This window comes from Heterodontus francisci, chromosome 17 (assembly GCF_036365525.1).
Source record: "Heterodontus francisci isolate sHetFra1 chromosome 17, sHetFra1.hap1, whole genome shotgun sequence".
Classification (NCBI taxonomy): Eukaryota; Metazoa; Chordata; class Chondrichthyes; order Heterodontiformes; family Heterodontidae; genus Heterodontus; species Heterodontus francisci.
In genome coordinates this window covers 47,812,888-47,825,152 of record NC_090387.1, presented here as the reverse complement: position 1 = coordinate 47,825,152, position 12,265 = coordinate 47,812,888, and the positions used below count along the sequence as shown (strand labels likewise).

Below are 12,265 nucleotides of genomic sequence, written 5' to 3'. Positions count from 1 at the left end.
TAATACATTGCTGCTTTAAACTAATGCAATAAATTACATAGTCTTTTGTCTCAGGAAATATAAAAGGACAATAATTTTGATGATGTTAAGGGTACAATTGTAAAGATTAAATTAGGCTTTAAGCGATGAGGCATAGCTCATCATTTTGAATACAGTGTGACAAAAATGGACCCTTTTGACCATAGTTTTCTGCACTTTGTAGTATTTCCAAGTTGTAAAACAATTCTATAATAACACCACACTTGATTTGGAAGTTGCACATTTATTAGCCAGCTTGCTATCTGAAGAGTCAAGCCAGCATAAGAAAATTTGCAAAACAAGCTTGGAATTTTTGGGGGTTCTCCTCTTCAGCCACTGTACCTTTGGGTTCAGGGAGTGAGGTGGGAGGTGATGAGATCAAACCAAAATTCACATAAATTAAGCATAAATTAACAGACAAATCATGGTATATATTGTCATGATGACCCCCACCTGCCAAGAATGAGGCATATTAACTTCGTCACATGAACATTAATTTAAAACTGTTGCTGGAGTGAAGAAATAACTGGTTTTACAAGAAATCACCAGACACTTGGCTGGAGTACATTTGCATACTAAGAGACAGTGCTTGGAGAGACAAAAGAATTGCTCACTGATTCAATTAACAGAGATTGGGCTGGGCAATGGTGATCTACATCTTGTCAGCACTACATCCCCTCACCGATAGCTTTGAAATCCACAAATGTAGAAGTGGTTGGACCAGCTGGTCACATGACTAACCTGCTGGTCCAAGCTTTTTGAACTAGACACTGGACAGTTTGGGGTCAAACTGCCATTTGTAACTGAACCTGGAACAAGACAGCCTCTCTCCTGGCTGGCTCTCTCTCTCGCTTTCTCACAAGCCTCCGGACCCACTGAAGACACATAAACCTCAAGAGAGAAAAGACTCCTACATCAAAACAAGTTAAAGCGTGCACTGGGCCTCAACGAGCAGCAAGACTTATCGGCAACCAAAGACTCAACATCAAATCAAAGGACTGTAACTACAATCCATCTATTGCCTTAAATTTTTCCCCTTTATTCTTTTCTACTTTTCCTGTCTCTATCAGCGTGTGTGTTTATCGCATATGCATGCTAGCATGGTTGCGTCGCGTAGTCATAGCCGTTACCCAAATTAGAGTTTAAGATTAATAAACTTCCATCTTTCTTGTTTAAATCTAAGAAAACCTGTCTAATTGATTTCTTTGCCTTACAATTGGAAAGAGGTGAACAAAGATTCACTGAGGGGGAGCCAAAAACATGGTGTTTTTAAAATTTAAACCCTATTACGGTTAGACCAGGCAAAGGCTGAGATGGAACCCCTAGACCCCTGGATCACCTGGTCATAACTATATATATATATTACAAATAACACATCAACTATTAGGCATGACAAAGACAAATCTTACAGATTTACTCGTCAGTCTACTCAGCATACAGAGTGCCAATTACCGCCACACAGTCCTTCAATGATCTGAACTTTCTCAGGTAGATTTTCAGCTTCTTTCTTCAATGATTCAGCAGTTTCCTTTCAATGCAACCTCCACAGTTAAGGTCTTCCGACAGCAGTTTCACTTTCTACACAGTTTTCCAGAACATTCTCAGTTCTCCTCTCACAACAGGCTTGACGGCTTGGACCCAACACTATCCTTTACCCCAGCCCTTTAGTCATACCCTGTGCTCGGTATGGTCAATTCTGGTTAATCAGTTACTCTAAGAAACAGCAATAGTCCCTGGATCTATCCTTTACTTTTCCCAAGCTGCCTGCAATGCACTCTCCCATTATCTGCCCCAATGGCTCTCTCTCTCCTATCTGACCTCACCCAGGTTTTTCTCTCCCCAAAGGTTCGTTTCAGATTGCTGGGACAATCTGTGCCAAAAAAAAAAGGAACAGAAGTTGCAAACTAGGGTCAATGCCTCTGACAGAATATTTGACAATTCACCTGTTTGGACCACAGCTCGCATATGTTTCCCATGGGTCCTGCAAACCACAAATTTCATCACACTAGGATGCATGCCATCTGGCCTGTGATGTATTCACATTTTCCTTTTCTGCAGTTTGCTCTATCTATTATTCCATATCTTCCTCTAGTACGCCTACATTCTCATTTCTCACAAAAGCATTAAATTAAGCACATTAACATCTAAGGTGTACTGAACGTTAATAAGCCTGAACCCAGTCAACAGTAGCAGTATGTAATGGGAGAGACCTTGTCAGCAATTTCATGCATAAAAAATGGTTTCAGGGCAGGCTCAGTCACTCCTAACCTGCAGCTGTGCAAAACAAATGAAGCTACAAATTTATTCATAGAAGCAACTTCATTTCTCTTCCTTTTGCAGGATAAGTTCAAATTACTCTCTACTGTATTAGAGGGCAGAAACCACCACAGCAAATTTGTAGACATGTCCTGTCATTTGGGTTTCTGGATAGATGTGCTGAGGGTAGTGCTCTGGTGTTGGAAGTCACTATTCTAGATATACTAATCCACTATATGTTGGGTGTCTGCAGTGACAGAGAGAACAATCAATGCTCTGTTGCTTTTAGCCTGGGATACATCATTGTTTCAGAGTGTTTTTCAGACCTTGCTTTGTTTATCCATTCTGTACAAGGCCATAGAGTTAGAAGGTATTACGTCATTGTCTCAGAATGCATCTCTTTTGGAAATTCTTTGCTATATTCATTAAATTTCTCCATTCAATTGGTTTAGTTTCCAGGACAACTTGAGTACTAATAAATAGATGCTAAATACAATAATCTGTGTTTATTGTGTTATCCAGTGTACACTATGGACTAATGAGTATGCATTCAAATCCAATCTCTTGGAAATTATTGCTTAATAAATACTTTAAAACAGGTTGTACACCATCATTTACTAATTATTTCCAAAAAGGAATAAAAAAGTATAAACAACAGATTTCTTGTCACATTCAAAGAAGCTGTCTGGAACAGCAGTGAAGTACTAAATTTTATTGTTTTATTTTTTGTCTTTTTACTTTTCTGTCTTGTTTTATTTTGTCCCCATAATAATTTTGTAACTGACAATGTATAATTTCTTTTTAATATCTCTCTTGAACTCAACTTTATAATTTATTGAACTGTTCAATACAGTTCTCACCTGGTAGCTTGACACTTTACTTAAAAAACAAATAGGAGGTTTGACAGGTTTTAAATTTATTATCTTCAACCATTCATTCATGTGCAGGGGTCATCTTCTTGCTTTGTTTGGAAAAACTTTTTTGGAATTTCTAATGTTAATGCAAATAATACATAATCTTGCTCCAAATAGGATGTATTAATTAACAAGAGAACTTTTATTTCCCCCACCACCAAAATTTAAATATTGCCAACTGCATATTGGACTGGTCCCAGAAATTCCCATTAGCATCATGCTTTTGAGGAATTAATTTTAATGTGTCATGCTAGGCCCCTGCCTGCCAAGAATGAGGCACATTAATTTTGTCATGAAAATTGATTTTAAACTGTTACTGGAGTGAAGAAAGGACTTGTAAAACAGATCAGCCATGGCTGGAAAAGACATTTGCATATTAACAGATGGTGATTGGACAAAGGACCATTCCCTGACACATTCAACCCACAATGGACCTTGATCACCAGGTATTGCAGGTATTGTGTGTAAGAGAAGCATTCCAGAGACTGCTAAGGTGATACAATCCAAGACGTGGTCAGACCAGTTAGTCACTAGCCTGCTTGGCAACCTGGGGTTTTCTGAATTGTACAAACATTTTGAACTTAGAGAGTGTCTGTTTGCTCCTGGACTGAGAAGATCTCTCTTGTCTGCTCCCATCTCTTTCTCACAAGCCTCTGAATCCACTGAAGACACATGAACCCCAAGAGAGAAAAGTCTCCTACAGTGAACAAGGTTTAAGAAGAATACTGGCCCCAACGAAAAGCAAGATCTACCTACAATCAAGGACTCTACAGGAGTACCGTAACAACAACTCTTCAGATATTGCCTCAAACGTTTCCACTTTATTTTTCTTCTGCGCTTTTCTGTCTCTATTTGCATGTGTGTATCGCATATGCATGCTAGCATGGGCACCTTGTGTATCCATAGGCGTGAATTGAATTAGAGTTTAAGTGCAAGTTGAATAAATTTTAACTTTTCTTTTTTAAACCTAAGAAAGCCTGTTTGTGCTGGTTTCTTGCCTTATAGTTGGAAAGTGGTGAACAAGGATTCACCAAGGAGGAGCTAAAAACACGGTGTGTTTAAAATTAAACCCTGTTACAGTAAGACCAGGTGAAGGCTGAGGGGGAACCCTAGACCCCTTTATCACCTGGTCGTAACAAATGTATACAAGTAAATTCTCCTAGGGTGGCTGGGAGAGGACTGCAGCTATGTATAGCAGGGGGTTCCAATGAAGGGTAGGTCCTAGATCTTTTGGTTTCCACTCCTTACACTATACCTTGCATTGTGGGGAGGAAGGGCACTTTTATTTTTACCCGCCCTCATTATGTCCAAGGGCAACTTTGGTAATGCCTGGGGATGTTCTCAGAGTTCCCAGAGAATTGTTCCTAGCTCGCTCCTAATAGGCTCAGCAGATCTACAGCTGTAGAGTATTGGTGCAGGTCCCATTATGGCTTGAAGAAGGCTCCAGATTAAGCAGACTGCTCCTGTATTCTACTAGGGGAATTGTAAAAAATTGTAAGACAATTTTCCTTTGGCCTGTTCTGGATTTCAGCTGCCCCTTTCAGAGCAGCAGGAGACTTACATCTCTTCATTGGGGTTGGAAACTATATTATACCAATATAGGCACAAGCACCTGCTCAAATATTCTAGTGACTCCATGCTGCGAATTGGGACAATGTCATCTGAAGGGTAAAGTGGTGGGTGGAAATCTTGCTTCACTGTTCTTCTACCCTTAGAAGGATCCAAAACAGTTCTAGGCCCATGTTCTACCCCCCTATTCTTCCAGTTTCTCAGATTATGCTGAAAATCATGACCAGAGAACCATAGAAAAGTTACTGCACAGAAAGAGACTATTCAGCCCATCGTGTCTGCGCCGGCTGAAAAAACTAGCCACCCATTCTAATCCCACCTTCCAGCACATGGTCTGTAGCCTTGCAGGTTACAGCAGTTCAGGTGCAGGTCCAGGTACCTTTCAAATGAGTTGAGGGGCTCTTGTATCTTTGTATCTGAATGCATGAAGCATTCTGAATAAAATTAATGAGTTGACAGTGCAAATAGAGACGAATGGGTATAGTTTAGTGGCGATAACTGAGACGTGGTTCCAGGGAAACCAGGTTTGGGAATTGATTATCCAAGGGTACTCAGTATTTCGGAAGGATAAGCAGGAAGGAAAAGTAGGTGGTGTAGCTTTGTTAGTAAAGGAAGAGATCAGTGCTGTAGTGAGAAATGATAGAGGCACTGGAGATCAAGACGTAGAATCAGTCTGGGTAGAAATAAGAAATGGCAAGGGAAAGAAGTCCCTGGTGGGAGTAATCTATAGTTCCCCAAACAATAATTCCGCACTGGGGCACAGTATAAACCAGAAAATACTGGGGCTAGTAAGAAAGGTACGGCAATAATCATGGGTGATTTTAATGTGCATATACACTGGGTTAATCAAATTGGCAAGGGTAGCCTTGAGGGAGAGTTCATTGAATATATTAGAGATTGATTTTTGGAGCAATATGTTGTGGAACCAACCAGGGAGCAGGCTATTCTAGATTTGGTATTATGTAATGAGGTAGGATTAATTAATGACGTCATAGTTAAGAATCCTCTAGGGAAGAGTGATCAGAGCATGCCAGAATTTCAAATTCAGTTTGAGGGCGAGAAACTGGAGTCCCACACTAGCGTTCTGGAGTTAAACAAAGGTAATTACATAGGCATGAGGACAGATTTGGCCCTAGTGAACTGGGCAGGAAGACTAAAAGGTAGGACAGTTGATGAGCAGTGGCAGATGTTTAAGGAGATATTCAATTCCTCCCAACTAAAATATATTCCAGAGAGGAAGAAAGATTGTAAGAGGGGGAGAAAACATCCATGGCTAAGCAAGGAAGTTAAGGATAACATAAAGACAAAAACTAAGGCATACCATATTGCAAAGGCCAGTGGCAGGCTGGAAGATTGGGTAACTTTTAAAGATCAACAAAGGGTTACTAAAAAAAGTAATAAAAAGAGCAAAGGTAAATTATGAAAGAAAACTAGAGCAAAATATAAAAATGGATAACAAAAGCTTCTATAAATATATAAAAGGGAAGAGAGTAGCTAAGGTGAATGTTGGTACCTTGAAGCGTGTGACTGGGGAGTTAATAATGGGGAACACAGAAAAGGCGGAGACACTAAATCAGTATTTTGCCTCAGTTTTCATGGTGGAGGACAGGAGTACCATCCCAATAGTAACAGGTAATGTAGAGGTTATAGAAAGGGAGGAACTTAGAACAAGCATCATCACTAGGGAAAAAGTATTGAGCAAACTATTGGGATTGAAGGCAGACAAGTTCCCAGGGCCTGATGGCCTACATCCTAGGGTCTTAAAGGAAGTGGCAGCGGAGATAGTGGATCCATTGGTTATAATATTCCAAAATTCCCTGGATGCGGGGAAGGTTCCAGTGGATTGGAAAAATGCTAATGTAAAGCCCTTATTCAAAAAGGGAGGGAGGCAGAAAGTAGGAAACTACAGACCAGTTAGTTTAACATCTGTCATTGGGAAATTGTTAGATCCATTATTAAGGAAGTAATAACAGGACATTTAGAAAGTCAAAACGCAATCCATCAGTCAGCATGGTTTTATGAAGGGTAAATCATGTTTGACTAATTTTCTAGAGTTCTTGGAAGATGTAACAAGTAAAGTGGATAATGTGGATCCTGTAGATGTAGTTTATCTGGACTTCTAGAAGGCATTTGATAAGGTGCTGCATAAAAGGTTAATACACGAGGTAAGATCACATGGGGTTAGGGGCAATTTATTTGCTTGGATAGAGGATTGGCTAACCAACAGAAAACAGAGTCGGGATAAGTGGGTCCTTTTCTGGTTGGCAAGATGTAACTAGTGGGGTGCCACAAGGTTTGGTCCTTGGTCCCCAAGTATTTACAATCTACATTAATAACTTGGATGCAGGGATAGAAGGTACTATAGCCAAATTTGCAGATGACACTAAAATAGGTAGGATAGTAAGTTGCAATAAAGAAATAAGAAATTTACAAATGGATATGGATAGGTTAGGGTGAATGGACCAAAATTTGGCAGATAGAGTTTAACGTGGATAAGTATGAGGTTATCCATTTTGGTCGGAAGAATAAAAAGGCAAATTATTATCTAAATGGAGAGAAACTTCAGAGTGCTTCGGTGCAGAGGGATCTGGGTGTCCTCGTGCATGAATCACAGAAAACTAGTATGCAGGTGCAGCAGGTAATAAGGAAGGTATGGAATTTTGGCATTTATTTCTAAAGGAATAGAGTATAAAAGTAGGGAAGTGTTGCTGAAACTGTACAAGGTATTAGTGAGACTGCACCTGGAGTATTGCGTACCGTTTTGGTCCCCTTAGTTGAGGAGGGATGTAGTTCCATTGAATGCAGTTCAGAGGAGGTTCACTAGATTGATTCCAGGAATGAGGGGTTTGTCTTATGAAGAGAGATGGAGCAGTTTAGGCCTTTACTGTCTCGAGTTTAGAAGAATGAGAGGAGATCTAATTGAGGTATATAAGATGATTAAGGGGATTGACAAAGTAGACCTAGAGAGGATGTTTCCTCTGGTGGGGCAATCTAGAATGAGAGGTCATAGTTTTAGGATAAGGGGTCGCAGATTTAAAACAGAGATGAGGAGAAATTACTTCTCTCAAAGGGTCGTGAGTCTGTGGAATTCACTACCCCAGAGTGCGGTGGATGCCGGGACATTGAGTAAATTTAAGGAGGAGATAGACAGATTTTTAATTAGTAATGGGTTGAAGGGTTATGGAGAATGGGCAAGAAAGTGGAGTTGAGGCCAAGATGAGATCAGCCATGATCATATTGAATGGCGGAGCAGGCTCGAGGAGCTGAATTGCCTACTCCTGCTCCTAGTTCTTATTAGATTTAGATTTTTAGGTTTAGAGATACAGCACTGAAACAGGCCCTTCGGCCCACCGAGTCTGTGCCGACCATTAACCACCCATTTATACTAATCCTACACTAATCCCATATTCCTACCACATTCTCACCTGTCCCTCTATTCCCCTACCAGCTACCTATACTAGGGGCAATTTATAATGGCCAATTTACCTATCAACCTGCAAGTCTTTTGGCTGTGGGAGGAAACCGGAGCACCTGGAGGAAACCCACGCAGACACAGGGAGAACTTGCAAACTCCACACAGGCAGTACCCAGAATTGAACCCGGGTCGCTGGAGCTGTGAGGCTGCGGTGCTAACCACTGCGCCACTGTGTCCTTATGTTCTGCCTCAACCACCAATCCAGGCAGCGAATTCCAGACACCCACCACCCTCTGGGTGAAAGAAGTTTTTCCTCATGTTCCCTCTAATCCTTCTACAAATCACTTTAAATCTGTGCCCCCTGGTAATTGACCTCTCTGCTTGGGGAAACAGGTCCTTCCTGTCTACTCTATCTAGGCCCCTCATAATTTTGTACACCTCAATTAAGTCATCCCTCAGCCTCCTCTGTTCTAAAGAAAACAATCCTAGCCTATACATTCTTTCCTCATAGCTGCAATTTTCGAGCCCTAGCAACATTCTTGTAAATCTCCTCTGTACTCTCTCCAGAGCGATTATGCCCTTCCTGTAATGTGGTGACCGGAACTGTACAGAATACTCCAACTGTGACCTAAGCAGCATTTTATACAGTTCCAGCATTACATCCCTGCTTTTGTATTCTATACCTCGGCCAATAAAGTGAAGCATTCCACATGCCTTCTTCACCACTTTATCTACCTCTCCTGCCACCTTCAGGGACCTGTGGACATACACTCCAAGGTCTCTCACTTCTTCTATCCCACTCAATATTCTCCCATTTATTGTGTATTCCCTCTCTTTATTTGCCCTCCCCAACTGCATTACCTCACACTTATCTGGATTGAATTCCATTTGCCACTTTTCCGCCCACTCAACCAAGCCATTGATATCATTCTGGAGTCGACAGCTATCCTCTTCACTATCAATTACACGGCCAATTTTTGTGACATCTGCAAATTTCCCAATCATGCCTCCCACATTTAAGTCCAAATCATTAATATATACCACAAACAACAAGGGACCCAACACTGAGCTATGTGGAACATCACTGGAAACCGCTTTCCATTCACAAAAACATCCATCGACCATTACCCTTTGTTTCCTGTCCCTGAGCCAATTTTGGATCCAACTCATTACATTCCCCTGTATCCCATGGGATTTTACTTTTCTAACCAGTCTGCCATGTGGGACCTCATCAAATGCCTTACTAGAATCCATGTAGACCACATCCACTGCACTACCCTCTTCAATCCTCCTTGTTACTTCATCAAGAAGTTCAATTAAATTGGTAAGACACAACCTACCCTTAACAAATCCATGCTGACTATCCCTAATTAATCTGCGCCTTTCTAATTGACAGTTTATCTTATCTCTCAAAATTGCTTTGAATAATTTGCCCACCACTGAGGTCAGAGTGACTGGCCTATAATTATTTGGCCTATCCCTCGCACCCTTTTTAAACAATGGTATAATATTCGCAGATCTCCAATCCTCTGGTATCCGCCTGTATCCAGTGAGGATTTAAAGATAATCCTCAGAGCATCCGCTATTTCTCCCTGGCTTCTTTTAATAACCTGGGATGCAATCCATCTGGCCCCAGCAATTTATCCACTTTCAAGATATCAGACCCTCTAGTACTTCCTCTCTCATTATGCTTCTCGTATCAAATATTTCACACTCCTCCTCTTTAAGTACAATGCCTGCATCATCCCTCTCCTTTGTGAAGACAGAGACAAAGTACTCATTAAGAACACTGCCCACATCTTCTGCATCTGTGCAGAAGTTACCTTGTACATCTCTGATGGGCCTACCCTTCCCTTAATTATCCTCTTGCTCTTAATGTACTGATAAAATATCTTTGGGTTTTCCTTGATTTTATCTGCCCCTATTTTTTCATGTTCTCTCTTTGCTTTCTTAATTTCCTTTTTTACTTCACCACTGCATTTTCTACACTCGTCTAGGCTTTCTGAACTATTATGTTTTTCGTGACTTTTGTAAGCATTCTTTTTCTGCTTTATCTTACCTTCTATGCTTCTAGATAAACATCTAGATTTGGCAGTACCACCCTTTTTCTTTGTGGGGATATGTCTACACTGTGCCCATAGAATCTTGTTTTTGAACGCCTCCCACTGGTTTGCGACTGATTTTCTTTCAAGTAACTGTATCCCGTCCACTTTTGCCAGATCACCTCTCAGTTTTGTAAAATTTGCTTTCCCCAATTTAGAACTTTTACTCCTGTTCTATCTTTCTCCTTTTCCATTATAATGCTAAATCTAACTGTATTATGGTCACTATCTCCAAAATGGTCACCCACTGCTACTTCATCCACTTGCCCAGCTTCATTTCCTAAGACTAAATCTAGAATTGCATCCCTTCTCATTGGGCTTGTTACGTGCTGGCTAAAAAAGTTCTTGTACTCTTGAATGCAGTTCAAGAATTTTGTGTCCTCTGTGCCCTTCACACTGTTTTTATCCAGTTGATATTAGGGTAGTTGAAATCCACAACTATTATTGTCCTATAGTTTTTGCACTCAGAAATGTGCCTACATTTTTGTTCTCCTATCTCCCTCTCTCAGTTTGGGGGTCTATAGTACACTCTTAGTAGTGTGGCTGCCCTTTTTTATTTCTGAGCTCAACCCATATGGCCTCATTGATGATTCATTTTGCAGATCATCCCTCCTCACAGCTGTACTTGATTCTTTAATCAATAATGCTACACCCCCGCCTTTTTTATCCCCCTCTCCATCCTGCCTGAAAACTCTATATCCAGGGATGTTGAGCTGCTATTTTTGCCCCTCTTTAAGCCAAGTTTCCGTTCTAGCAATGATATCATGTTGCCATGTGTCTATCTGTGCCCTCAGCTCATCGGCTTTATTTACTATACTGCTTGCATTTAAATAAATACCTTCTAACACTGCCAAATTCCTGTGCTGTACACTTTTTAACCTTTGCTTCTTCTGTCTTTCAGAGTCACTCACTAATTTTCTGCCTCCTGTTCCCTACTCTGAATTTGTCCTATCTGAAACTGCCCTCAGATTCCCATCCCCCTGCCAATCTAGTTTAAACCATCCCCAACAGCACTAGCAAGGGTATTCATTTTGATCCTGTTCAGGTGAAGATCATCAGGTGAAGGCTTGTACAGGTCCCACCTTCCCCAGAAATCTGAAGCCCTCCCTCCTGCACCATTGCTCCAGCCCCACATTCATCTGGTGTATTCTCCTATTTCTATACAGACTAGCACGTGGCCTTGGGAGTAATATGGAGATTATTACCTTTGAGGTCCTGCTTGATAATCTCTTTCCTAACTCCCTAAACACAGCTGGCAGGACATCATCCCTTTTTCTCCCTATATCATTGGTACCAATGTGGACCATGACCTCTGGCTGTGCACTCCAGAATGCTCTGTAGCCGCTCGGTGATATCCACTACCCTTGCACCAGGGAGGCAACATATCATCCTGGAATCACATCTGCGACCACAGAAATGCCTGTCTATTCCCCTAACTAAAGAATCCCCTACCACTAATGCTCTTCTGTCTTTTCTCCTCCCTCCCTGCACAGCTGAGCCACCCATGGTGCTCTGGTCATGAGTCTCGCTGCACTCTCCAGAGGAACTCTCTCTCCTATCGGTACTCAGAACTGAATAGTGGTTAGAAAGTGGAATGCCCTCCAGGAACTCCTGCACTACCTGCCTTGTCCATCTGGCAGCCTAGCAGCCACCCAGTCCTTCTCTACCTGCTCTCTGTTAAGCTGCGGAGTGACCACCTTCCGAAACATGCTATCCACGTATCTCTCATCCTCGCAAATACACCTCAGTGACACCACTGCTCCTCGAGTTCCAAGATTCAGCATTGGGTGGCACTTTCTGCACATGTAGCTGTCCAGGACATGGGTAGGGTCCTGGAATCCCCACATGGCACAGGATGTACAATTAACAGGTATGAGCAGCACTGTCATGCCTCGAATTATTTATTTACTGCGCTAAAATTGGAAGTTAAATAAACACAAAAAAATGGTTATAAATAGAACGAAGAAATGAGTAACCACCTACCGATGACT

At 41.4% G+C, this 12,265-nt stretch overlaps 1 protein-coding gene across 1 annotated transcript in view; it reads left to right on the top strand.

Annotated features, from left to right (window-relative positions):
- Positions 1-12,265, top strand: part of abcc12 (ATP-binding cassette, sub-family C (CFTR/MRP), member 12) — a 114,214-nt gene that overhangs the window by 72,583 nt on the left and 29,366 nt on the right. The gene's annotated exons all lie outside the window — the stretch shown is intronic.